At 40.4% G+C, this 24441-nt stretch overlaps 1 pseudogene; it reads right to left on the bottom strand.

Moving 5' to 3' along the window:
* Nucleotides 1-409: 409 nt before the first annotated feature.
* On the bottom strand, nucleotides 410-8856 carry LOC137835119 (uncharacterized; annotated as a pseudogene).
* Between the last annotated feature and the right edge of the window lie 15585 nt (nucleotides 8857-24441).

Genomic DNA, 24441 nt, shown 5'->3' with positions numbered 1-24441 from the left:
TATAAAAGAACTTTAGATTGAGCAAAGTAAAAATAGTTACATACCAGAATATCTTGCCAAATCATGTTTTTCTCGTGATCAGTCACGTGATCCCAGGACTGAGTTAAGATAGAGATCCTTTCACGAGATAGTACTCCGAGATAACTCCTATATTTCTTTGCATGTTGCCCAGTGGGCACACCAGTGTGGATATCAATAGACAAAGGTATTTTGTCATCTTTAGTTATCTTCTTAAACATATTCTTCAATCTTGTAGGTCCTCTACCAGATTTTGAATGGGAAACTTTATCATCTGCCATGTTCCTGTTATCAAAAAAATATAATAAGCATCAAGAATATGAAATATAATGAAAATGAAATATATTGTAAAACTAAACATGAATGACATGTACATACAAATATATATTCCTTCATCATGATCATTTCGAGTTGCATGTACAACATCAGCAACATCCTCGTACTCTTTATTGATGGTCGTTCTTGTAAGTGATTCAATCTCACAAATGTCATTGTTTGTATCTTCTGGGTCATTATGTTGTTTTTTTCCATGTAGCACAACAGACCAGTGGTCAGACGTAGGATCTTGGATATAGAAAACTTGGGAAGCTTGATGTGCCATTATAAATGGTTCGTCATGATAACCTATCTTTCGAAAGTCAACCAAAGTCATTCCTGATTCATCAACTTTGACACCAGTCTTATTGTCAACCCACTTGCATTTGAAAACAGGTACAGTAAACTTGGTATAATTAACTTCCCAAATCTCTACTATGACACCATAATAAGGCATTGATCCCACAACAGGATTTTGATCCTTTGCAGTTGAAAACTGCATAGACTCTGCCTCCAAGGTGACTCCGCTATTTTGCACTGTACTCCTATCATCTCGAGACTTTGTGTAAAACAAACAACCATTTACTTCATAGCCAGAACAACATAAAACATCAAATTTGAGACCGTTTGCAAGCCATGTTAATGTTTCAGATGCTGATGGATCATTCATTATTTGTTGCTTAAACCATGACATGAAAGTTTTGTTATGCTCAATTAACACCCATTTTTCTGATTGTCTTGGATTTTTATATTTGACAATGTCTTTGTGTGTATCTAAGTATGGTAACACCTCATCAGTGTTATTCAAGATATACAAGTGTGCTTGCAGAACCTCTTCTCTAGATTTGCTTATGACATGTACACCTCTTGAAGATTTACTTATGAATCTACGAGAGTGCCAACCTTTTTCAGGAACTCCTATACATTTGGCTTTTTACATGTACTCGGAACAAAACTCAATAGATTCTTCTGAAATGTATCTTTCAATAATGGAAGCTTCTGGACGACATTGATTCTTCACATATCCCTTCAAAATCTTCTTGTATCGTTCAACTGGATACATCCATCGCATATAAACTGGCCCACACAATCTGATTTCTCTTACAAGATGAACAACCAAGTGTACCATAATATCAAAAAAAGATGGAGGAAAAAACATCTCGAGTTGACACAAGATAACAATTATTTCTTCTTCAAGTTCATCTAACTTCTGAGAGTCTATCTCTTTACTACATATGGAATTGAAAAATGAACATAGTCGAGTGATTGTATGCCTAACATTTTTGGGCAAGATTCCACGAATAGCCACTGGTAATAATTGTTGCATTAGAACGTGACAATCATGTGACTTTAAGCCAATTAGTTTCAAATCATTCATAGATACAAGACTCTTCACATTTGAAGAGTAGCCTTGTGGTACCTTAACACCTTTAAGACATTCACAAAAACTTGTTTTCTCTTTCTTTGACAAAGTGTAACACGCTGCAGGCAAGTATGTACGTTTACCAACTTCTCTCGGTGCCAATTCCTCTCGTATATTCATTTCAATCAAATCTAGACGTGCATTCACACCATCCTTTGTTTTTCCTTTAATGTTCAGAAGTGTTCCTATTAGACTGTCACACACATTCTTCTCTACGTGCATTACATCTAGACAGTGTCTAACATCCAACTTACACCAATACGGAAGATAAAAAAAGATTGATCTCTTCTTCCATATTTCACTCACCGTTTGCTTCTTCTTCATTTTTCCAAAAGTCACATTAACATTTTTTATTTTTTCATAAATTTCAACACCACTTAAGGGAGTGGGACAAATGTCATGTTCTTGGTATCCGTTAAAAGCTTTTTTCAATCGACGATACGGATGATATTTCTTTAGAAATCTACGATGCCCAAGATACACGGTTTTTCTTCCATGTTTCAACTGCTCATAAGATGTCTTGTCTTGACATATTGGACATGCTCTATGGCCTTTCACACTATAACCTGACAAGTTCCCATATGCAGGGAAGTCATTGATAGTACAAAACAACATTGCATGCAATCGGAAAGATTCATTTTTAAACGCGTCAAACACATCAACCCCTTTATTCCACAATAATTTCAAATCTTCAATCAATGGATTAAGATAAACATCTATGTCATTTCCAGGTTGTTTTGGACTAGAGATCATCATAGATAACATCATGTATTTGTGCTTCATACACAACGCAGGAGGTAAGTTGTAAATCACTAACAAAATGGGCCATGAACTATGATTACTACTTAAATTTCCAAAGGGATTCGTTTCATCAGTTGCCAATCCAAGTCTTAAGTTTCTTGATTCTTTTCCAAATTCAGGAAATTCTTTATCAATATTCTTCCACTGCAAAGAATCAGCAGGATGACGAAGTAATCCATCACATTTTCTATTATCTGTGATGGAAGAGGCCCAAGCACAAGCCCACATGCAAGCCCACCAAAGGGTAGATTTGGGCCAACCATAGAGTTATGGTCAAGAGGATCCAAGAAGACGTTCTTTTACATGTTCAAATGCCATAAACTCTAGTGTAGAGTAGACTTTAATTTCTTGTCAAAATTAGCATAGGAACTTTATTTGTAATTTTCTTAGAATTAATTTTGGCACCTAAAACACCAACCTAGGTAAACTTAGAGTTTCTAAAAAAACCTCTAAATTTACCAAGGCCGGTCTAGAAAAGCCCATGGAGGGGGTGAGCATAAAAACTAGACACACCCCTCCCCATGTGCTCATTTGTGCACCCATGTGCCATGTGCACCCATGTGCTTCACATTTACATTTCATTTGGCTAGCATTAGGGTTGCATTATGGTCCTCCTTAGCCTATAAAAGGAGGAGCCTACACCTTGTATTTTCAAGTTTATTTGAGTATTGTTATGCTGCCCATTTTGTGCACTAGCTATACTTCTCCTAGAAATCTAGGCTATAAACTTCACTCCCTTCACCTTTCTTCATAGAGCTGGCCGAACCTCTCTAATTCATACTCATCATGCACCTTCAAAGCCATCACAACTCCTAGGAGGGCTTTGTTTCACTCACCCATTGCTTCCGCATCCATTTTACTACTTTGATTCAAGAAGAACACATGAAATGCCATCATTTGGTATCATGAGCTATTGGTTCTTCAAGATGAGTAGCTTGTCTTTTTAATTTCAGTTCTTCTTTATTTTCATCTTTGTCATTTCAATTCCTTACTTGTCTTGCTGTTTTTATATTTTAATTTGTTCTTGGTGTGCTTTGTGGAAGATCCAACCCAAGCACTCTTGTTCATTTGATCTTGAACAAGTTCTTGTGCAATTTGTGATAGGATTCCATACACCTTTGTGTTGCTATTTTGTTTTAGGCTTTGAGTCTTTATTGCTTTCATTATTTTGCTTCATATTATGCTTTGAGTCTTTAATTTTCTGAATCTATACATGTTTTGTCAAAGTCATGTTCATCCATATTGTCATCAATTCTTAGTAGTCCTTTTTTTTGGCTTGATTGTTTCTTGTTTTGGGTCTCTTTATATTGCTTTAATCTGCTGTTATTTTGATCCTTTGATGCTTTTTATTTTTAGTTTGAGTTCATAATTGTGTCTTAGTTCATACACAATTTCCATTCTCACATTTTCCATTGTGTTAATTTGGTTATCTTGCTGTTTTCTTCCAGTTTTTCCAGTTTTCCCCTGTAACACCTCTCTGTTCTGGGCTGTTTTGTTTAACAAAATTTTTCTACCCATAGGAAAATTCTGAATTTCTGGAAAATGCAAGTTTAAGGTGTTATAGAAAAGACAAAAAAAGAATGAGGTCAAAAGGAGCAACAGAAAAAAATGATAAATCTCACAAAATCAGAGTGCGAATCTTGAGCGTTACAGCTGGCCTAACTGCACACCAAATTTGCAAAAATTATTAAAAAAAAATGGTGCATGCGTTTTAGGTGATTCCAAAGCCAAAATTTAGCTAAGATCCTGAATTTTCTTGTATCCAAATTTCAGAAACAAATTTCACAATTACAGCTCAGCATAAATCGGGGAACAAAACTGTTTTCTGGCCCACAACATTTTCCAGTGGTGCTGTTTTTTTTATTTGGTCATCTAATCTAGTGCTTTTCTTTAGGAATTTCTTTTGTGTGCCAACTTTTATTGAGTACCTTTAATTGTTTGCTTTAATTTCTTGAATCTCTTTCTAAGTTGTCATATTATAAATCCTTTTGGTGGTACTGTTTTCTTTCAATTAAATTTGTTTCTTGCTTTTGTTTCTTGACCTCTCTTTTGTGGGTGCTGGAAATTAATTCTCTCTTGGTGCTTATATGCATGGAATTTGACTTGGTTTAAGGTTAAGCCCTTGTGAATAGGTGCTGGAAATTGGAGAATTAAAGCCAACTTTCTAAGGAGGAGTCAAAGCTAAGGCGAAACAAGCTTCTTGAAACAAACACTACAAACACCTAGAAGATCAACAATCAAGACAACAAAGAAAGTGCACTAACCAAAAAGAGGAACAACAAAGGGGGTTTTCTTTTTCCTTTGCAACTTGGTTTATTGTTAATTACCTTGTTAATTACGTTTAGACGGTGAGTGTGTCTTCAAGGGCTCAAAGTGTCCAAGAAGCCTCACCTAGGGCCGAATAGTATAGCATTCTTAATTAGTAATTGTTACTTGTTTGTAATTGCTTTTCTTTTGCTTTCATAGCTACGTTTTGCATGTTTAATTTTGTTAATTGTTGGTGATTGTCTTTCTTTTTGCTTAGTAGTAACGCTTTGCATGCTTATTTTGTGTTAAACCGACTAGCTTTGTTAAATTAGTTAGCATACATTGTTTTCTTGCATTGAAAAAAAAAAAATTGATTTCTCAACTTATTTGTGTTCTAAGTGTTTCACTAAGAGAAAGTCTTGTGTGAAGATATTGGAGGATAGTTTTTGGTAAGGAAAAGGCTTGGTATTTAAGTAGTCCTTTGTGACTCACCTCCCTTACCTGGAAAACTACCTTCTTTAACTTTCCTAAACTTTCTCAAAGTAAAACACCTATATACACAAAGCTTTAGCCATGTCTTCTTCTTCTCATTCTACAAAGTCTATTGGAAGTGAATTAAAATCTTTAAAAACTCTTTTGAAAGAAGTTTCACAAACTGTGCAATCAATTGCATATAGACAATTGGAGAGTGAGACTAAACTTAATGTTTTGACTAAAGCAAAGGATGAGAAGTCTCACATTCTAAAAAAATTACCTTCTCATGCATATATCTCTAAAGATCATGATTCTTTTGGGGAGGGAAGCATTAGAGTAAATGATTATTATCAAGCACCCCCTAGAAGACATAGAGGAGATAGAAAAGAACAAGAAAACCCAAGAGAGGTTAGGGTAGACCAACCCCATTTCCATGGAAAAGAAAATATAGAAGCTTGCCTAGATTGGGAAATGAGGGTAGAAAAATTGTTTGCTTCCCATAAAGAAAGAAAGGAAAGAAAAATACAAAAGAAGAGAGGGGAAGTCGAAAGGGAAGCTAAAGAAAAAGAAGAAAAAGAAAAGCATGAGAAGACCCTTGAAGAACAAAAGGCGTGGGAGAAGAGTGTTCCTTCCCACAAGGTCATTCAACAAGAAGGAAAAGTTGAAAATACATTTGAAAATATACCTCTTGTTGAACAACCTAGCCTTACCTTTTGTAAAGGAACACTTGCAAGCCTAAGTGAAAAAGAAGAGTCTTTAAAAGAAGCTTGCATAGATAAAAATGAAATAGATTATTTCTCATATGTGCTAGGATATCACCAAGTGAATGTCAAGTTTTTTATAAGCATCTACAAAAACAATTTTTTATGTGAAGTAGTGCCTAAAGAAACTTGTCATGTCTTATTGAGACAACCATTGCAAAGTGTACAAATCCTTATAAACAATGGTTGTCACAACGAGACTATCCTTACACATAAGAGAAAAAGTCTTCATGAAGGAGAACTCATGGGACAAATTAGAGTTGATAAAACTCTAGAGCTTTTAAAAGGAAAACTTTTGTCCCCCATGAGAAAAGAAGTTCAAAGACATTACCTTAGGTACAATTCTTGTTTTCAAACTACGCCCAAGGCAATGTCTCATAAACTCTATACTCCTTCACCTTTTGCAAATGATCCTTGGGAAGATATAAATTTCATATTAAAACTCCCTAGGACAACAAAAGGTTGTGATTCAATCTTCATGGTTATGGATAAACTCTTCTCTAGAGAAGTGATACATCTTCATGGTTTATCTTCAAGCATAGTGTTGAATAGAGTTCCAAATTACGCAAACCATGATTTGAGGATTTCCTTTGGAAAACTTGCAACTAAATTGCACACTTTAAATTCTTATCATCCTCAAACGCATGGTCAAAATATATTTGAAAATCTAGCTCTTTCTACTATGCCTAGAATAATCATGAAGTGCACACACAACTCTAGAGGTGAGCAAACATACCATAAAGTAGTTCACAAAACTACTTATTTTTCTACTTTTAAAGTTATGTGTGGCCTAAATCATCTTTCTCCTTTTCAGTTGTTACCATCTCCTATAGGATTTATGCCTAAAGAGAAAGTAACCACAAATGAACATTTTAAAATACATAAGATGATTAGAGACCACACACAACCATTAAAAGAGAAACTTTGTCCAAGGTTGCCAAAACCAAAAGAAAAACAAAAATGGCAACCTAGTAAAATTAATTTGCAAACTAACACCTATGCCTTATTTGATTATTTCTATAGGTGGACGTTTGATCCAGGAGGACAAGCTTTGGCGAAGCAAAAGGTTGCTATCCGAGATCAAGTCTGTAGATCTGAGGATAGATCTTCTCAAGAAGGAGGAGATGATGGACACCATCCAGCCACATCCATTCCCCTAGCCATGAAGAAGAAGAAGCAATGGATTTGAGGACAAATCCTTTTCAAGAGGGAGGGGATGATGGAAGAGGCCCAAGCACAAGCCCACATGCAAGCCCACCAAAGGGTAGATTTGGGCCAACCATAGAGTTATGGTCAAGAGGATCCAAGAAGACGTTCTTTTACATGTTCAAATGCCATAAACTCTAGTGTAGAGTAGACTTTAATTTCTTGTCAAAATTAGCATAGGAACTTTATTTGTAATTTTCTTAGAATTAATTTTGGCACCTAAAACACCAACCTAGGTAAACTTAGAGTTTCTAAAAAAACCTCTAAATTTACCAAGGCCGGTCTAGAAAAGCCCATGGAGGGGGTGAGCATAAAAACTAGACACACCCCTCCCCATGTGCTCATTTGTGCACCCATGTGCCATGTGCACCCATGTGCTTCACATTTACATTTCATTTGGCTAGCATTAGGGTTGCATTATGGTCCTCCTTAGCCTATAAAAGGAGGAGCCTACACCTTGTATTTTCAAGTTTATTTGAGTATTGTTATGCTGCCCATTTTGTGCACTAGCTTTACTTCTCCTCGAAATCTAGGCTATAAACTTCACTCCCTTCACCTTTCTTCATAGAGCTGGCCGAACCTCTCTAATCCCTACTCATCATGCACCTTCAAAGCCATCACAACTCCTAGGAGGGCTTTGTTTCACTCACCCATTGCTTCCGCCCCATTTTTCACTACTTTGATTCAAGAAGAACACATGAAATGCCATCAATCTGCATGCCACCTAAGGTTTTTAGTGTCATCTGCATTTGCAAACAAACGCTTAAGCCTTGGAATTATCAGAAGATACCAAACATCCTTAGCAGGAGGACCTTCCTTTGTCAATTCATCAATTTCATCATTTTGACCAACCTTAACCTTATAGCGTGACAAACCACACCTGGGACATCTTCTTAAATCTTCATACTCATTTCTGTATAAAATACAATCGTTAGGACATGAAAGTATTTTTCTATACTCCATACCCATTGGACAAAGTATTTTTTTCGCCTCATAATTTCGATTGGGCAAGGTATTTCCTTCTGGAAGCATGTCCGTAAGCAATTGAAGCAATTCTGTAAAACTTTTGTCGGTCCATCCATTCATTGCCTTCAAATTCATCAACCTTAACACTGCTGATAATCGTGTGAAGTTAGTTGAACCAGGATACAAAGGAGTCTCTGCATCATTAGACATATTTTCAAAAACTACATTAGCAAATGATTCTGCTCCCACATCACGTATCATGTCTTCTAATCTATCATCCATTGTGAAATTAACTTCCTCCGAACCTCCGTGCACACTTGGCAAGTCTAACAATTCACCATGCCACGTCCATGTTGTATAACTTTTCAAAAATCCATCACACAAAAGATGTTCTCTAATTTCAAAAACAGTCAATATCCTTCCATTTAAACAATTGATACAAGGGCACCTTATCCTTACTCCATTCTTATAACTAACGGCATTATGTTCTGCGAATTGTATGAACTCTTCCACCCCTTTTTCGTAAGTATCACTTATTCGTGATGTATTAATCCAACTCCGATCCATAGAACTGCTAAACTAAGAACCAATACTTTCAATATGTAATCATGAAAAAATAAAACAAAAGTGCCGAAGGTCGGACACCTCCGGACTCAGAACCAGTGCGTTCAATATGTCAAAACAATATATAATGACTGAAAATTGCCGAAGGTCGGACACCTCCGGACTCAGAACTAGTGCGCTCAATATGTCAAAACAATATATAATGACTGAAAATTGCCGAAGGTCGAACACCTCCGGACTCAGAACCAATGCGTTCAATATAAACAATTAATATCAAAATCAAAACGAATACTTTCAAAATATAGGTCATAATAAATAAGAATACACTAACCTTAAATGGATGGGCGGTCACGGCAAGCGGTTGCAGCAAGGAGTCAGTGGTCACGAACGTGTGTCGCGGCACAGGTCGGTCGTCACGTAGTCGTGGACGGCGGTCGCAGGTGCAACGACAGAGTCGGCCGGCGGTTTCTAGAACGCTCAAGGTGGTGTCCGTCGGGCGGTTGGTTGCGGGAGGGGCACGGGCGGTGCGGTCACGACAGGGGGTCGCAAGCGGTCGCGGTCGCGGTCGCGGGGCCCGGTCGCGGTCGCGGGGCCCGGTCGCGGCAGGGGCGAGCGGCGCGGAATCGCGCGGACAGGGGGTCGCGAGCGGCAGCGGCGCGGTGGGGAGACAAGCGGGGGTCGCGGGCGCTGCAGAATCGCGCGGTCACGGTCGTCGCCGGTGTGAAGGTTGCGGTCAGCGCAGTCGGCGGCAGGGCTGTCAGGTCGGCGGACGGTCGGACGTCAGCGGTGGAGCTCGGTCGTCTGCGGGTGTGAGGGTTGCGGAGAAGAGTTTGTGAGAAAGAGTGTGAAACAATGGGAGAGAGAGTGAGAAAGAGGGGGAAAAAATCAACTCTAAAACTTTTAACGACGGTTCTTGAAGAACCGTCTTTGAAACTTCACTTTTAACGACAGTTCTTAGCGCGAACCGTCGTTGTATGTTTAGCATCTGGTTTTAACGACAGTTCTGGTGCGAACCGTCGTTAAAAGTCTAAAAGAATTTGAAAAAAATTACAGGAATGCCACCGCGTCGTTTTGAACGACGGTTATCACTAAACCGTCTTTAAAGGATGTCGTTATTGAAGAATTTTGTACTAGTGAAAGTGAATGTTTCGTATAATAATAGTTTAAAAGTATCTTAACAATTGAAAACAAGCCTATTATTTAATTAAATGTTTGCAACTTGTTCTTTTCGCTATTAATTGATTGAAAACACTTATGATATCTTTGAAAACCAATTTCATGTGTTAAAATTGTGTTTTGATATGTTTAATACTTCTCTCATTTACAATCTAAGGTTTTATAACCTAGGAAACTATAAGAAAGTGAATGTTATGTATAATAATAGTTTAAAAGGATCTTAACAATTGAAAACAAGCCTATTACTTAACTAAATGTTTGCAACTTGTTCTTTTCGCTATTAATTGATTGAAAACACTTATGATATCTTTGAAAACCAATTTCATGTGTTAAAATTGTGTTTTGATATCGTTTAATACTTCTTTCATTTACAATCTAAGGTTTTATAACCTAGGAAACTATAAGAAAGTGAATGTTCTGTATAATAATAGTTTAAAAGTATCTTAACAATTGAAAACAAGCCTATTACTTAACTAAATGTTTGCAACTTGTTCTTTTTGCTATTAATTGATTGAAAACACTTATGATATATTTGAAAAACAATTTCATGTGTTAAAATTGTGTTTTGATAAGTTTAATACTTCTCTCATTTACAATCTAAGGTTTTATAGCTTAGGAAACTATCACAAAGTGAATGTTCTGTATAATAATAGTTTAAAAGTATCTTAACTATTGAAAACAAGCGTATTACTTAACTAAATGTTTGCAACTTGTTCTTTTCGCTATTAATTGATTGAAAACACTTACGATATCTTTGAAAACCACTTTCAGGTGTTAAAATTGTGTTTTGATATGTTTAATATTTCTTTTACAATCTTAGTCTATTAATTGATTGAAACACTTATGAATGAATATCTTTGAAAAATAATTTCATGTGTTAAAATTGTGTTTTGATATGTTTAATACATTTCTTACAATCTAAGGTCTATTAATTGATTCACACACTTGTGATACCTTTGAAAAACCATTTCATGTGTTCAAATTGTATTTTGATATGTTTTAATACTTCTTTTACAATCTATGGTCTATTAATTGATTGAAACACTTGTAAGATCTTTGAAAAACAATTTCATGTGTTAGAATTGTGTTTTGATATGTTTAATACTTCTCTCATTTACAATCTAAGGTTTTATAACCTAGGAAACTATAAGAAACTGAATGTTCTGTATAATAATAGTTTAAAAGTATCTTAACTATTGAAAACAAGCGTATTACTTAACTAAATGTTTGCAACTTGTTCTTTTCGCTATTAATTGATTGAAAACACTTACGATATCTTTGAAAACCAATTTCATGTGTTAAAATTGTGTTTTGATATGTTTAATATTTCTTTTACAATCTTAGTCTATGAATTGATTGAAACACTTATGAATGAATATCTTTGAAAAACAATTTCATGTGTTAAAATTGTGTTTTGATATGTTTAATATATTTTTTACAATCTAAGGTCTATTAATTGATTCAAACACTTATGATACCTTTGAAAAACCATTTCATGTGTTCAAATTGTATTTTGATATGTTTTAATTGTTCTTTTACAATCTAAGGTCTATTCACTAGTACAAAATATGAAAACAACGACCCTTTATTTAGTGCGGCTTTGCGCTTAAACGCATTTGTAAAAAATGCGGTGGCATTTTTGTAATTAAATTGATTTACAAATGCGGTTCTAGGGTAAGACCGCATTTGTAATTCAATTCAGAATGATTTACAAATGCGGTCTTACCCTAGAACCGCATTTGTAAATCAATTTTACCATAAAAATTGAAGCGCGCCACTAGTTTTCACTTTCACTTTCGTCTTCTCCGCTCTTCGTTTCAACGTTCTGTTTCAGTTCTCCCTTTGCATTGTAAGTTTCAGCTCTCTCCGCTTCAACGTTTGTTTTCGTTTTCATTTTTGTCATTGTCATTATTCACTTCCTTGGCATTGTCATTTCGTTTCCTAACTCGTTTTTGTCATATAGGTGGTTACTGTTCTATTGGGTTCGCCAGTTTTTTCTGCTCCGCCACTGCCACTGTCATAGTCGAAAACTTCCGCCACCGCCTGCGCCTTCGTCTTCGTCTTGTGCCTCTGCCACTCCGATCACCATCAACCTAAAGGTTGGTGTTGTATTTAATTTATATTTAATATTTTGAATTTATATTTAATATTTTGAATTGTTATTTTTCTGTATTATAATATATATTTAATTAATAACTAATACAACTTGGAATTTATAACTAATAACTAATAATTTATATATTTGTGTCTATTTTGAATTTTTGTATTATATAATTTCTATTTTCTTAAATTTATATTATATATTTAGTTAGTTGTTAATTACATTTTAATAAAAGTTTTATGTTATGTTAGTTATTGTTACTTTTAGAATAGAAATATCGTGTTTGAATTGAGTCCGGGGGTGTTCGACCCTCGCCAAATGTGTGAGATTGAATAGAATACTAATTATTAGAAAATCCTAACTATATTCCAGAATATATAATGGATCGAAGTTGGATTAATGTTGTTCGTATAAGTGATGAGTACGAAAGGGGAGTAGAGGAATTTATACAATTTGCGCAGCGTAACGCGATTATTAGTGGTCATGATGGAGCAAAGATCAGGTGTCCGTGCGTTAACTGTTTGAATGGAAGGATACTGGATGTGAATATCATGAGGGAACACCTATTGTGTGATGGGTTTCTTCGATCTTATACAACTTGGACATGGCATGGTGAATTATTAAATTTACCACGTGTTTCCGTAACTGAGGAATATGTGGGTTCTACCATGGATGAAGCAGTACACGATGATGGAGATGATGATCGATTGGAGGACATGATTCGTGATGTGGGAGCTGAGTGTTTTGCAAAAGCGGATGGATATGAAAGTATGTCAAAAGATGCAGAAACTCCTTTGTATCCTGGATCAACTAACTTCACACGGTTGTCGGCGGTGTTAAGATTGATGAATTTGAAGGAAATAAACGGATGGACTGATAAAAGCTTCACGGAATTGCTCCAGCTGTTGAAGGATATGCTTCCAGAGGGAAATAGTCTACCTAATCGTAATTACGAGGCCAAAAAGATTCTTTATCCAATGGGTATGGAGTACAAAAAGATACATGCATGTCCTAATGATTGTATATTATACCGGAAAGATTTTGAATTGTTGAAAAGTTGTCCGAGGTGTGGGTTATCACGTTATAAGTTGAAACAAAAAGATGATGATTCTATTGATGACATGGAAAAGCATGGACCCCCAATGAAGGTTATGTGGTATCTTCCCATCATTCCAAGGATGAAGCTTTTGTTTGCAAACCCAGACGATGCTAAGAATCTTAGATGGCATGCAGATGAGAGGAAATGCGATGGCATGTACCGACATCCAGCTGATTCTATTCAATGGAAGAAATTTGATGATGACTTTCCAGAATTTGGTAAAGAATCAAGAAATATCCGACTTGGTTTAGCTACAGACAGAATGAATCCGTTTGGTAATATGAGTACAAATCACAGTTCATGGCCTGTATTACTAGTTATTTACAACTTACCTCCTGGATTGTGCATGAAGCGAAAATACATGATGTTGTTTATGATGATCACAGCAGGAAGAAAGGTCCACAGGGTTCTGGTGGACCAAGGAAGCTCGGCGGACGTGATGTTCTGGCCGACTTTCACGCAGTTGGAGCTACCCTTTGACCAGCTGAGACCCTATGGAGGGTGTTTGTATGGTTTCGCTGGCGACCAGGTGGAGGTCAGGGGGTACATTGAGTTGAGGACTACGTTTACAGATGAGGTGGGTTCGAGAACAGAAAAAATCAAATACCTTGTCGTGAACGCTCCTTCAGCATACAACATTCTGCTGGGAAGACCCACGCTCAACAGGATAGGCGCTATACCGTCGACCAGACACATGAAGGTGAAGTTGCCATCTATGGAGGGGGTGGTGATCACCATCAAATCCGACCAGAAAGAAGCGAAGAAGTGCTATGAGAATAGCCTGAAAAACAAAAGGTCTGTAAGTTACGTGACAACCACCCCGCCTCCTGGTGTGAAGCCCAGATCGACGGTGATAGAAGAGACCGCCGGAAGAGACGTGGAGATGGTGGATGCTGAGCTGGGAGAGGGGAACGCCGGTCTGGAGGAAGAAGAGGCGAGGAATCGCCCTGAGGAAGCGAGGGAGCTGGGAATCGCCAGGGCGGTGATCGCCAGAGAAACCAGGCCAAAACCCGTCGAGCAGTGGCTCGAGAGAGAGATCGGGGGAAAGATCTTCAAGCTGGGAAGATCCCTAGAGGTCGAGCTCCAGGACCAGATCGCTAAGGTGATAGAACGGCATCTGGATGCATTTGCATGGTCCGCTTCGGACATGCCCGGGATCGATCCCGACTTCTTGTGCCATCGTTTGGCGATGGACAACTTGGTGAGACCAGTGCGGCAGAGGAAAAGAAAGTTCAACGAGGAGAGGAGGCAGGCGATCAGGGACGAAACACAGAAACTCCTCGCTGCAGGCCACATCAGGGAAGTCCAGTACCTTGAATGGCTGGCAAATGTCGTGCTGGTGAAGAAGAGTAATGGGAAATGGCGCATGTGCGTCGATTTCACTGATCTGAATAAGGCTTGTCCAAAGGACTCATATCCTTTACCAAGCATAGATGCCCTGGTGGATAGTGCTGCAGGGTGCAAGTTGTTGAGTTTCCTGGATGCCTTCTCGGGGTATAACCAGATCAAGATGCATCCCATGGATGAAGAGAAGACTGCCTTCATGACCGAGAGATCGTGCTACTGCTACAAGGTGATGCCGTTTGGGCTGAAGAATGCGGGGGCCACGTACCAGAGGTTGATGGATCGAGTACTTGCACCAATGCTGGGAAGGAATGTGCAAGCGTATGTGGATGACATGGTCATGACCTCGCCAGAGAAAAGCAAGCACGTTGCGGACTTGGAGGAATTGTTCACTACGATCGCCAAGTTTAGGTTGAAGCTGAATCCGGAAAAATGCATCTTTGGCGTGGAGGCTGGAAAGTTTTTGGGTTTCCTCTTAACTGAAAGAGGAATAGAGGCCAACCCGGATAAGTGTGCCGCCATCTTGGCGATGAGGAGCCCGACCACTGTGAAGGAAGTACAACAGCTTACAGGTCGGATGGCCGCCCTGTCTCGCTTCGTGTCAGCTAGCGGAGAGAAGGGCCATCCCTATTTCCAGTGTTTAAGGCGCAATAACAAGTTCGCCTGGACGAAGGAGTGTGAGGAAGCCTTCGTCAAGCTTAAGGAGTATCTGGCGAGCCCGCCGGTTTTGTGCAAACCGCTGGTGGGAACCCCTCTCAGGTTGTATTTTGCTGTAACTGAGAGGGCGGTGAGTGCGGTGCTCGCCCAGGACCAAGATCAGGCTCAGAAGCCTATTTATTTTGTTAGTAAGGTGCTGCAGGGCCCCGAAACGAGATATCAGGCCCTGGAGAAGGCTGCGCTGGCTGTGGTATTTTCGGCGAGGAGGTTGCGCCACTATTTCCATAGCTTCACGATACTGGTGATGACCGACCTCCCCATCCAGAAGGTCTTGAAGAAGCCCGACGTTGCGGGAAGGATGGTGAAGTGGGCAGTAAAGCTGTCGGAGTTTGATATTAAGTATGAGCCCCGAGGTCCGATCAAGGGGCAGATCTTCGCAGATTTCGTGGTCGAGCTCTCGTCTGAAGCGACACGAGTTGAAGGGGATGACTTTCGTTGGGTGCTTTCAGTGGATGGATCGTCGAACTAGCAGGGTAGCGGTGCTGGAGTCATCTTGGAGGGACCCAACGGCGTGCTGATCGAACAATCTTTAAGGTTTGCCTTCAAGGCCAACAACAATCAAGCAGAATATGAGGCGCTGATTGCCGGTATCTTGCTGGCTAAAGAGATGGGAGCAAGGGTCCTGATGGCTAAGAGTGACTCGCTGCTAGTCACGGGGCAAGTAACAGGCGAGTTCCAGGCTAAAGATCCACAAATGGCGGCTTACCTGGAGTATGTGCAGGAATTGAAGAGTTCCTTTGCCTCCTTTGAAGTGGTGCATGTGCCCAGAGAGCAGAATGCCCGAGCTGACTTGCTAGCTAAGCTCGCCAGTTCAGGCAAGGGGGGTAGGCAGAGGACGGTGATTCAAGAAACTCTGAAGACGCCGAGAGCATTTGTAGCAGATCACCTAGTCCTTCAGATAAGCAAGTCGACGGAGAAAGCGGCGAGGAGTCACAGATCCCTGACTCAAGAGACCTTGAGGTTGCCAAGAATAAGAGCATGTCGGGGAGAAAGGGTGAACACGACGCAGGTCTGCGCTACCCATGAGTCAGACACCTGGATAACACAGTACAAGCGGTGCCTGGCGGATGGCCTTCTCCCGCTGGATCGGACAGAGGCTAGGAAGATAAAGAAGAATTCTAGCAAGTTCACATTGATTGATGGTGAGTTGTACAGGTTTGGGTTCACTCACCCACTCCTGGAGTGCGTGCACGGAGAAAAATGTACGAGAATTATGGCAGAGCTCCATGAAAGGGTATGCGGAAGCCACGTCGGGGGTCGAGCTCTGGCCGCAAGGACTCTCCGTGCAGGTTACTACTGGCCAACGATGAGAGAAGATTGCAAGAGGTATGCGCAGTGCTGCTGAGAGGGTTGAAGAGAAGGCTAGAGAAAGCCAAAGGAAGTTGGGCTGAGGAGGTACCCCGTATAGTCTGGGCGTACCACACCACCGAGCAGTCAGGAACCCATGAGACCCCGTTCAGCTTGGTCTATGGGTGCGACGCAATGATTCCAGTGGAGATCCAGGAGAGCTCGCCGAGATTCCAGAACTTCGTGGAGGAAGGCTCGAATGAGGAGAGAAGGTTGAACCTGGATCTACTGGATGAGGTCAGGGAAGAGGCGAGATTAAAAGCTGAGGCGGTGAAGAGAAGGATTTGTACCGTCCCGTATCAGGGCGTTGCCTAAGTCAAGGTCAAAGTCAACGACTGGAAAGTCAAAGTCAGCTCGAGGTGTCGCCCAGATGTAGGGACGCCAAGAGGAGGCGTCGCCTAGGCGAAGGCGTCGCCCAGGGGAGGGCGTCGCCAGATTAAACAGGGTAAAAGCAAGGCAATCACGGTGTGGTTCCTCGATACCCATGGGTAGGAAAGACCATGGAGGGAGCGACGTCGTGGGGAAAGCCTCAGGTCCCGATATCTCGGGAAAGTGATAAAGAGAAGAAAAAGGTGGCTCCAAGGTCATAGTGATAGTACCAGTAAAGGGCAGCCTGACTCGCGAAGTACCCCTGCCGCCCCAGAGACGCCTTCGGGACAGATACGACCCAAGAGGAAGGTCACGCCCAGGATAACCGGGTGCAGGGTGTGAGGGGAAGGCAGAGACGCTCTCAGAGTAAGTGGCTAGATACTTGGGGGCATGAGTTGGCACCCAAAAAGCCACCCCTAGCGCAGTAGCACTCCCAAACAGAAGGACCCACACGTAGAAACGTCCCCAGATGGGCAGAAACGCCCCCAAATGGGGTCATGGCGTCGTGAGGCCCTCCACGTGTATGACAGCAATGCCGGAATAGAAACATCCTCTAGTCAGGTGCCAGGTAATTAAAGATATTCAATACAGTTTCCCTTTCGAGCATTCAGGTACTATTAGGGCTCCCGAGCGTTTCAACGTCTTAAATGCGCTACGTTTCGTAATTAAGTGCTTTAATGAGTGCGTTACGTTTGAGATTAAAAGCGCTTTAAGGCGCTTTAAATGCTGGGGCAGTTTAAATAGCACTGAGAATGTCGGAAAAAGGGTTGGAACCTTTGGCAAATTTAGAGGAAACTCTCTGGTTGCTTGCCCGTGCCTTTAGATTACGTACAAGCGACTGGAGAATATTTTTGCCTGAAGGAGACAACACACACATATACACAGTTCTTTTACCACCATCAGAGTGCCACACGCGGTGCTCAGAGACGTGGGTGGACAGTTTTTTGGTGTTTCTTGCTGGCTGACTTGAGCGTCGGAGTGCAAACGGCCGCTAGGGCGCCTCTTTGTCCTCTTTTTTGCAGGAATTCACAGGCAATCGGCGGGAAGGAGTCCCTAGCTGACGGTTGAGGTCACGCACGAAGACGTCCCGGTCAACCGAACGGAACATTTGGCGCCCACCGTGGGGCCGATTTAAAACATCAGCCCCATCGCAAGTTCGAGGAACATTTACCAAGCTACAGTAACGTTGAAGGAGGTTGGAGTGACAATGGCCCCCACCAGACCTATCCATGCAGCAGGTCCTGGAAATAATGAGGGGGTTGCAGCAGGACATGGCGGATTCAAAGATGGAGCTGGAGCGCATGCAGGCAGATCTTGACGCCTCGCATGAGCGCAACGAAGAGCTCCACCGTGTGAATGAGGAGTTGCGCCAGGGCCTGAGAAACGATCGGAGGCGGCCTGGGCAGGACGAGACGGAGAACCATTCCCCGCCAAGGGAGTTTTCCACCCCGTTCTCGCAGGAGATCCTAGACGCAGCGATCCCGAACACGTTCGCGGGACCCAAGGTAATCTTCACTGGGATAGAGGACCCAGAGACACACCTCGCGGCATTTCACACGCAGATGGTCCTGATAGGCGGTTCTGATGCCGCCAAGTGCAAGCTCTTCACGAGCACCCTGACCGGGATGGCTATGGACTGGTTCATTAGCCTCCCAGAAGGTCATATCACATCTTTCCGCCAGTTGTCGCGATTGTTCCGGGAACAGTACTTAGCCAACAAGGCCCCGCCGCCGGTCTCCTACGACCTGTTTGACGTGAAGCAGTATCAGGGAGAGACCCTGAAGGAGTATATCAATCGCTTCGGGGCCCAGGTCGTGAAGGTTGGCACAACAGAGGAGCCTATGATCGTGTACGCATTTGTGAAAGGCGTATGCCCCGGCCCCTTCGGAGAATCCATTATCCGCAATCGCCCTAGGACTTTCGCTGAATTACGGCGCAGGGCAGTAGAGCATATCGCTTCGGAAGGGGAGGTGTGTGTGAAGCGCACCAGTGCCGTGCCCTCACGCCCGAGGGGACCGGCGCGAGCTCAACCCGTCGGAGTCAATGAGACCACGACGGGGAGAAAGAAGCCAGAGGCGAGACGCCCCTACGAGGCCAGAAAGCCCCAGCCCCGGGGCCCAACAGGAGGCGAACGCCCCGCCAGAGAAAGAGCAAGACCGGCGAGGTACAACTTCGTGGTTGAGTTGAAGGATTTGATCGCCGTGCCCAACATAGCCGAGAGGCTGAGGCGACCGGCGAAGACCGACAAGGTGTTAGGGCCCCGTAAAGTGATGGAGATCAAGCCCAAGAGAACATGGAGGCCACTCATCAAGCTCAAGAAGAGGTGGAGGCACAAATGGAGGATGCCCATGGAGGTCAAAGTCCACCTCAAAGGATTACAAGAAGCATGTTCAAAGCCTTGGGAGCAAGAGGACATTTATTTTCTCTTTTTGTAGTGTCTTTAGTTGAAGGTGCTTAGAGGGAAACCTTAGAAACCTCTTTTGTTATAGCATCTTTTAGGTTTTAAATAGGACCTTTAGGGGGGTGTATTAGTAGATAGGTGTAGGTGTAGTTTTTGGGAGGTGTCATAGTAGAAAAAGGTCACACCTCCCATGTGACTTGTTTTTGGTGGGAATTTCAAATGAGTTTATTTGAAATTTCCCACCTATTTTTCAGCACCTTAGGCTATAAATAGAGGTGCTTCCTTTGTAAAATTCAGATTTGAATTTTATCTAAAGAAACTATACTCAAAATTGGAGTGAGCATTTGGAGAGCTTTGAGCTTCTTCTCTAGTCTTATCTTGAAGGACCATGGTTTCCTCAAGTGGCGGCTTCCACACTCATCTAGGAGCATCCATTCTTCTAGTGGCGTGATCATCCAACCATTCCTCCATCTTCATGAGCATTCTCTTCTCCTTCCTTTCTTCTTCTTCAATTTGTTCATGTTATCTTGTGTTTTGAGTTGTCTAGCTTTCGGTTTTTCTATTTTCAGCACCTATATTCTGTTTTGTTTTTAAATTCTGTTCGGCTCTTTTGTTTTAAGTTCAATTCTGTTCGGTTTCTTCTTTTCCTTCTCCTTTGTTGATTCAATTTGACAATATTTGGTTCATCCAAATGAGTTTGAGAATTGGTACTTGTTTTGGTGAGTTCTTGATTTTAGAACCATGATCCAACTTCTAAGAAAGTGCCTCTATATTTTCCAGCTCAAGGTGATTCCTCAAAGTGTCAAGAATCTTGTTCTAAGTGGCTATTGGAATCACATCATGTGGTATCATGAGTCTTAGGTTCATTCTTGTTTAATTGTTGAGTTGTGTGCACTTTATTTCAAGAGCTCTTTAATTTCTTGCAATTTAAGTTTCTGTTTTAGAATTTTAATTGAGTATTCTTGCTGTTTTTCTTTTGCTCCAAGTGTTTGTGGAAAGGTTTATGGCACTCATAATTCTTATGAGTATGGTTGCTCTTTTGGAATGGCATTATCCTTCCTAGAGTTTACCTTAAGCTTCCTTCCACTTGTTACAATTTGTGTTGTGTCTTTTAATTTTTGAATCTTGTTAAGTTTTGTCTTAGTCATGTTATTCCATATATGTCATTACTTCTAGTAGTACTTTTATTGTTTTGATTGTTTCTTGCTTTGGTGTCATATATTTTTTTTCTGAATTGATGTTGATCCTTTGAGCATTTTCTTTTTAGCATTGAGTTCATACTTGTATTCTAGACCTATACAAGTTCCAATACATCATTTTCTATTATGTCTTTGCTAGTTCATCATCCTGTTTTTTTATTCCTATTAGGATTCCTCTGTTTCTGAAAAAAGTGCTTACTGTTTTTCCTTATTGCAATTGATTTACGTACTGTAAAATTCTGAAATTCTGGATTTGAGATATTGAAAGTGTTAGAAAAGAATAGAAAAAAGAATCATTCAAAAATATGAAGTACACAAAAAATGATAAATAAAATAAAAAAAGTGTACATTCCTGCCGAAAAAAATACGGTAATCTGGCAGTGATTTTAAAAAATTTATTTCTCTCAATTGGCTTACTGTTTTTAATTGATTCCAGTGCCATTTTTGAGTTAACATCTTGAAGTTTCTGTGGTATAAATTTCATAATCCAGTTCGCTCTACAACGTTCCAGTTAAATCAGTGAATATCAAACACAGTTTGCATTAAAAAAAAATTTCCAGTAGCTAAATTTTTTTTGTTTTCTTCATCTACTCTAGTGCTTTTCCTTAGGTATTCTTTTGTGTGCCTACTTTTCTCATTGAGTTCTTTATTTTCTTGTTTGTCTTTCATTCTTACTCTTTGAGTTTGTCTTACACATAGTTTTCCTTTTGCAATTACCTTTCCTTGCTTATACCTTTTCTTGTTTGTCTTTATTGTTTCATTGGTTTTGTGGTGGTTTGCTCTTAAGATTGGTGTGCTTGCTTTGACATATTTCATTTGAGGATTCCAAGGCCTCAAGATCAGATTGGTGCAAGAACATTATTTCTTTGAGAGTGATATCTTTTCAGCCTTAAATTCACTTCGGCAGTTTCAATTGGAAAGCTCACTGTTTTTGCTAATTTTTAACTTGTTTGCTGTTTTGTGTGTTTGCTGTTTTTTAATTACAAATGGCTGGATCTTCAAGTGATGCATCCTCCAAGCAGAATTCTCCTTCCAAAGCTTCAATTCTTGGTGAATTACATGAAGCTCAAAGAACAATTAGAAGGTTGGAAGAGAAATTGCAAAAGATGGAGGTCAAACAAACTAGACCATCTCCTTCTATCCATGATGGACATCATTCTCATAGACCATCTTCAAGAGCTTCTTCAAATGATGTTGGCCGTGAAGATGAGCATAGGAGAAGGAGACCTCCACCCCAAGTCCATGGACAAAGACATCATCACCAAGGGGAAAGAATTCACTACGGCAATGGCTTCTACCATGATGCAAAGTCCAAGCTTCCTTCGGTCAAACTACCTTGTTTTAATGGTTCTAGTGATCCAAATGTGTATTTAGATTGGGAGGCTAAGTGTGAACAAATTTTTGAGATCCATGAGATCCAAGATGAGCATAAGCTCAAGCTAGCCACCCTAGAGTTTAGTGATTATGCCATGAAATGGTGGCATGGGATTGTAAAGGACATTATCTATCACAAGGGTCCTCCCGTGGACTCTTGGAACTCTTTAAAGGATCATATGCGCGCTAGGTTTGTGCCCCCACATTTTAGGAAAGACCTCATGTTGAGACTCCAACGGTTTCAACAAGGCATGCTAAATGTGGATGAATATTATAAGGAGCTTGAGACGCTTGTGCTTAAAATTGAATTAGAAGAAAGTGAAGAAGCCATGGTTGCTAGGTTTGTGAGTGGTCTTAGGAAGGATATCCAAGACATTGTTGAGTTACAAGAGTATTCATCATTGGGCTCTTTAGTTCATCTTGCAATGAAGGTGGAAGCCCAACTTGCTAAGAAAAACTCTTTTAAAAATGCTTCCAATAATGGATACTACTCCAAGTCTTGGAGAAACAAAACTTCTTTTTCAAAACATCCTTCCAAAGATTCTTCTTTCAAACCCAAGGAATCTAAGCCATCAACATCTAGACCTAAGTCTCCCACTAGAACATCTAACACTAAATGCTTTAAATGTATGGGTTATGGTCATATTGCTGCAAATTGTCCTTCAAAACGAAGTATGTACATGCATGAGGGCATTGTAGTTAGTGAGCATGATTCGGATTCTTCAAAGCATTCATTGCATTCTCATGCATCTAGTGAGGAAGAGAGTGAATGTCCACTTGAAGGGGACTTGTTAGTTGTGAGAAGACTTCTTGGACAAGTTTCACAACCTTTTGATGAAAGTCAAAGGGAAAATATTTTCCATACAAGATGTCTTATTCAAAACAACATTTGTTCCTTGATAGTGGATGGGGGTAGTTGTGCAAATGTGGCTAGTACAAGAGTAGTAGATAAGCTTGGATTGCCTACTATCTCTCATACAAAGCCCTACAAATTACAATGGCTTAGTGAAGTAGGAGAAATAATTGTTAATAAACAAGTCCTCATCCATTTCTCCATTGGAAAATACAAAGATGAGGTATTATGTGATGTTGTGCCCATGGAAGCCACTCATGTTCTTTTGGGAAGGCCTTGGCAATTTGATAGAAAAGTTTTACATGATGGCTTTACCAACAAATTATCTTTTGAATTCCATGGTCACAAGGTTACTTTAAAATCTCTCTCTCCAAGAGAAGTCCATGAGGACCAAGTTATCATGAAGAAAAAGAGGGAGAGTGAAAAAGATAAAAAAGATAAAAAAGATAAAAAAGATAAGAGTTCTAAGCCTACACTCCTTGTGTCTAGGCGTGACATTGAAAGGGAAATAGTGGCTCATCATCCTCTTTTTTTAGCCATCCCTAGAACTCTTAGCATAGAAACACTTGTTGATAGTCCTCATTGCTTGGAAAATTTGGTAGAAGAGTTCAAAGATGTGTTTCAAGATCCTCCAAATGGACTTCCACCTTTGAGAGGGATTGAGCACCAAATTGATTTGATACCGGGCTCTTCTTTACCAAATCGTCCCGCATATAGGACCAATCCAAGTGAAACCAAGGAAATTCGCCAACAAGTTGAGGCTTTGATTGAAAAAGGGTGGGTGCAAGATAGCATGAGTCCTTGTGCTATGCCTATCATCTTAGTGCCAAAAAAGGATGGCACATGGCGAATGTGTTCGGATTGTAGGGCCATAAATAACATAACCATTAAGTATAGGCATCCCATACCTAGACTAGATGATTTGTTGGATGAATTACATGGTTCAAAAATCTTTTCAAAGATTGATCTTAAAAGCGGCTACAATCAAATCCGTATCAAACCGGGTGATGAATGGAAGACGGCTTTTAAGACCAACTTTGGTTTATATGAGTGGTTAGTTATGCCTTTTGGTTTAACTAATGCACCAAGTACCTTCATGCGCCTCATGCATCATGTTCTTAGACCTTTCATTGGTAAGTTTGTTGTGGTTTACTTTGATGACATTCTCATTTATAGCTTATCTTTGAATGACCATAGATTGCATGTTAGGCAAGTTTTGGAAACCCTTAGGAAGGAACATTTGTATGCTAACCTTGCTAAATGTATGTTTGCTCTTGATCATATAGAATTCCTAGGGTTTGTTGTGAGTTGTAAAGGGGTCCATGTGGACAAAACCAAGGTGGTGGCCATTCAAAATTGGCCTACACCGAAATCTTTGAATGAGGTCCGAAGTTTTCATGGGCTTGCTTCTTTCTATAGAAGATTTGTCCCAAACTTTGGTACCATTGCCGCACCACTCAATGACATAGTGAAAAAGGATGTGGTCTTTCATTGGGGAGAAGCACAACAAAATGCTTTTGATACTTTGAAAGAAAAATTGACTAATGCTCCCATCTTGGCCCTTCCTAATTTCACTAAGACATTTGAGATTGAGTGTGATGCTTCAAGCATAGGTATTGGGGCTGTTCTCCTTCAAGAGGGCCACCCCATAGCCTATTTTAGTGAGAAATTAAAGGGAAGTCATCT

The sequence above is a fragment of the Phaseolus vulgaris genome, chromosome 5 (genome assembly GCF_000499845.2).
Source record: "Phaseolus vulgaris cultivar G19833 chromosome 5, P. vulgaris v2.0, whole genome shotgun sequence".
NCBI classification, from domain to species: Eukaryota; Viridiplantae; Streptophyta; class Magnoliopsida; order Fabales; family Fabaceae; genus Phaseolus; species Phaseolus vulgaris.
Note: the sequence above shows the minus strand (reverse complement) of the source record. Positions and strands in the feature narration are given on the sequence as shown.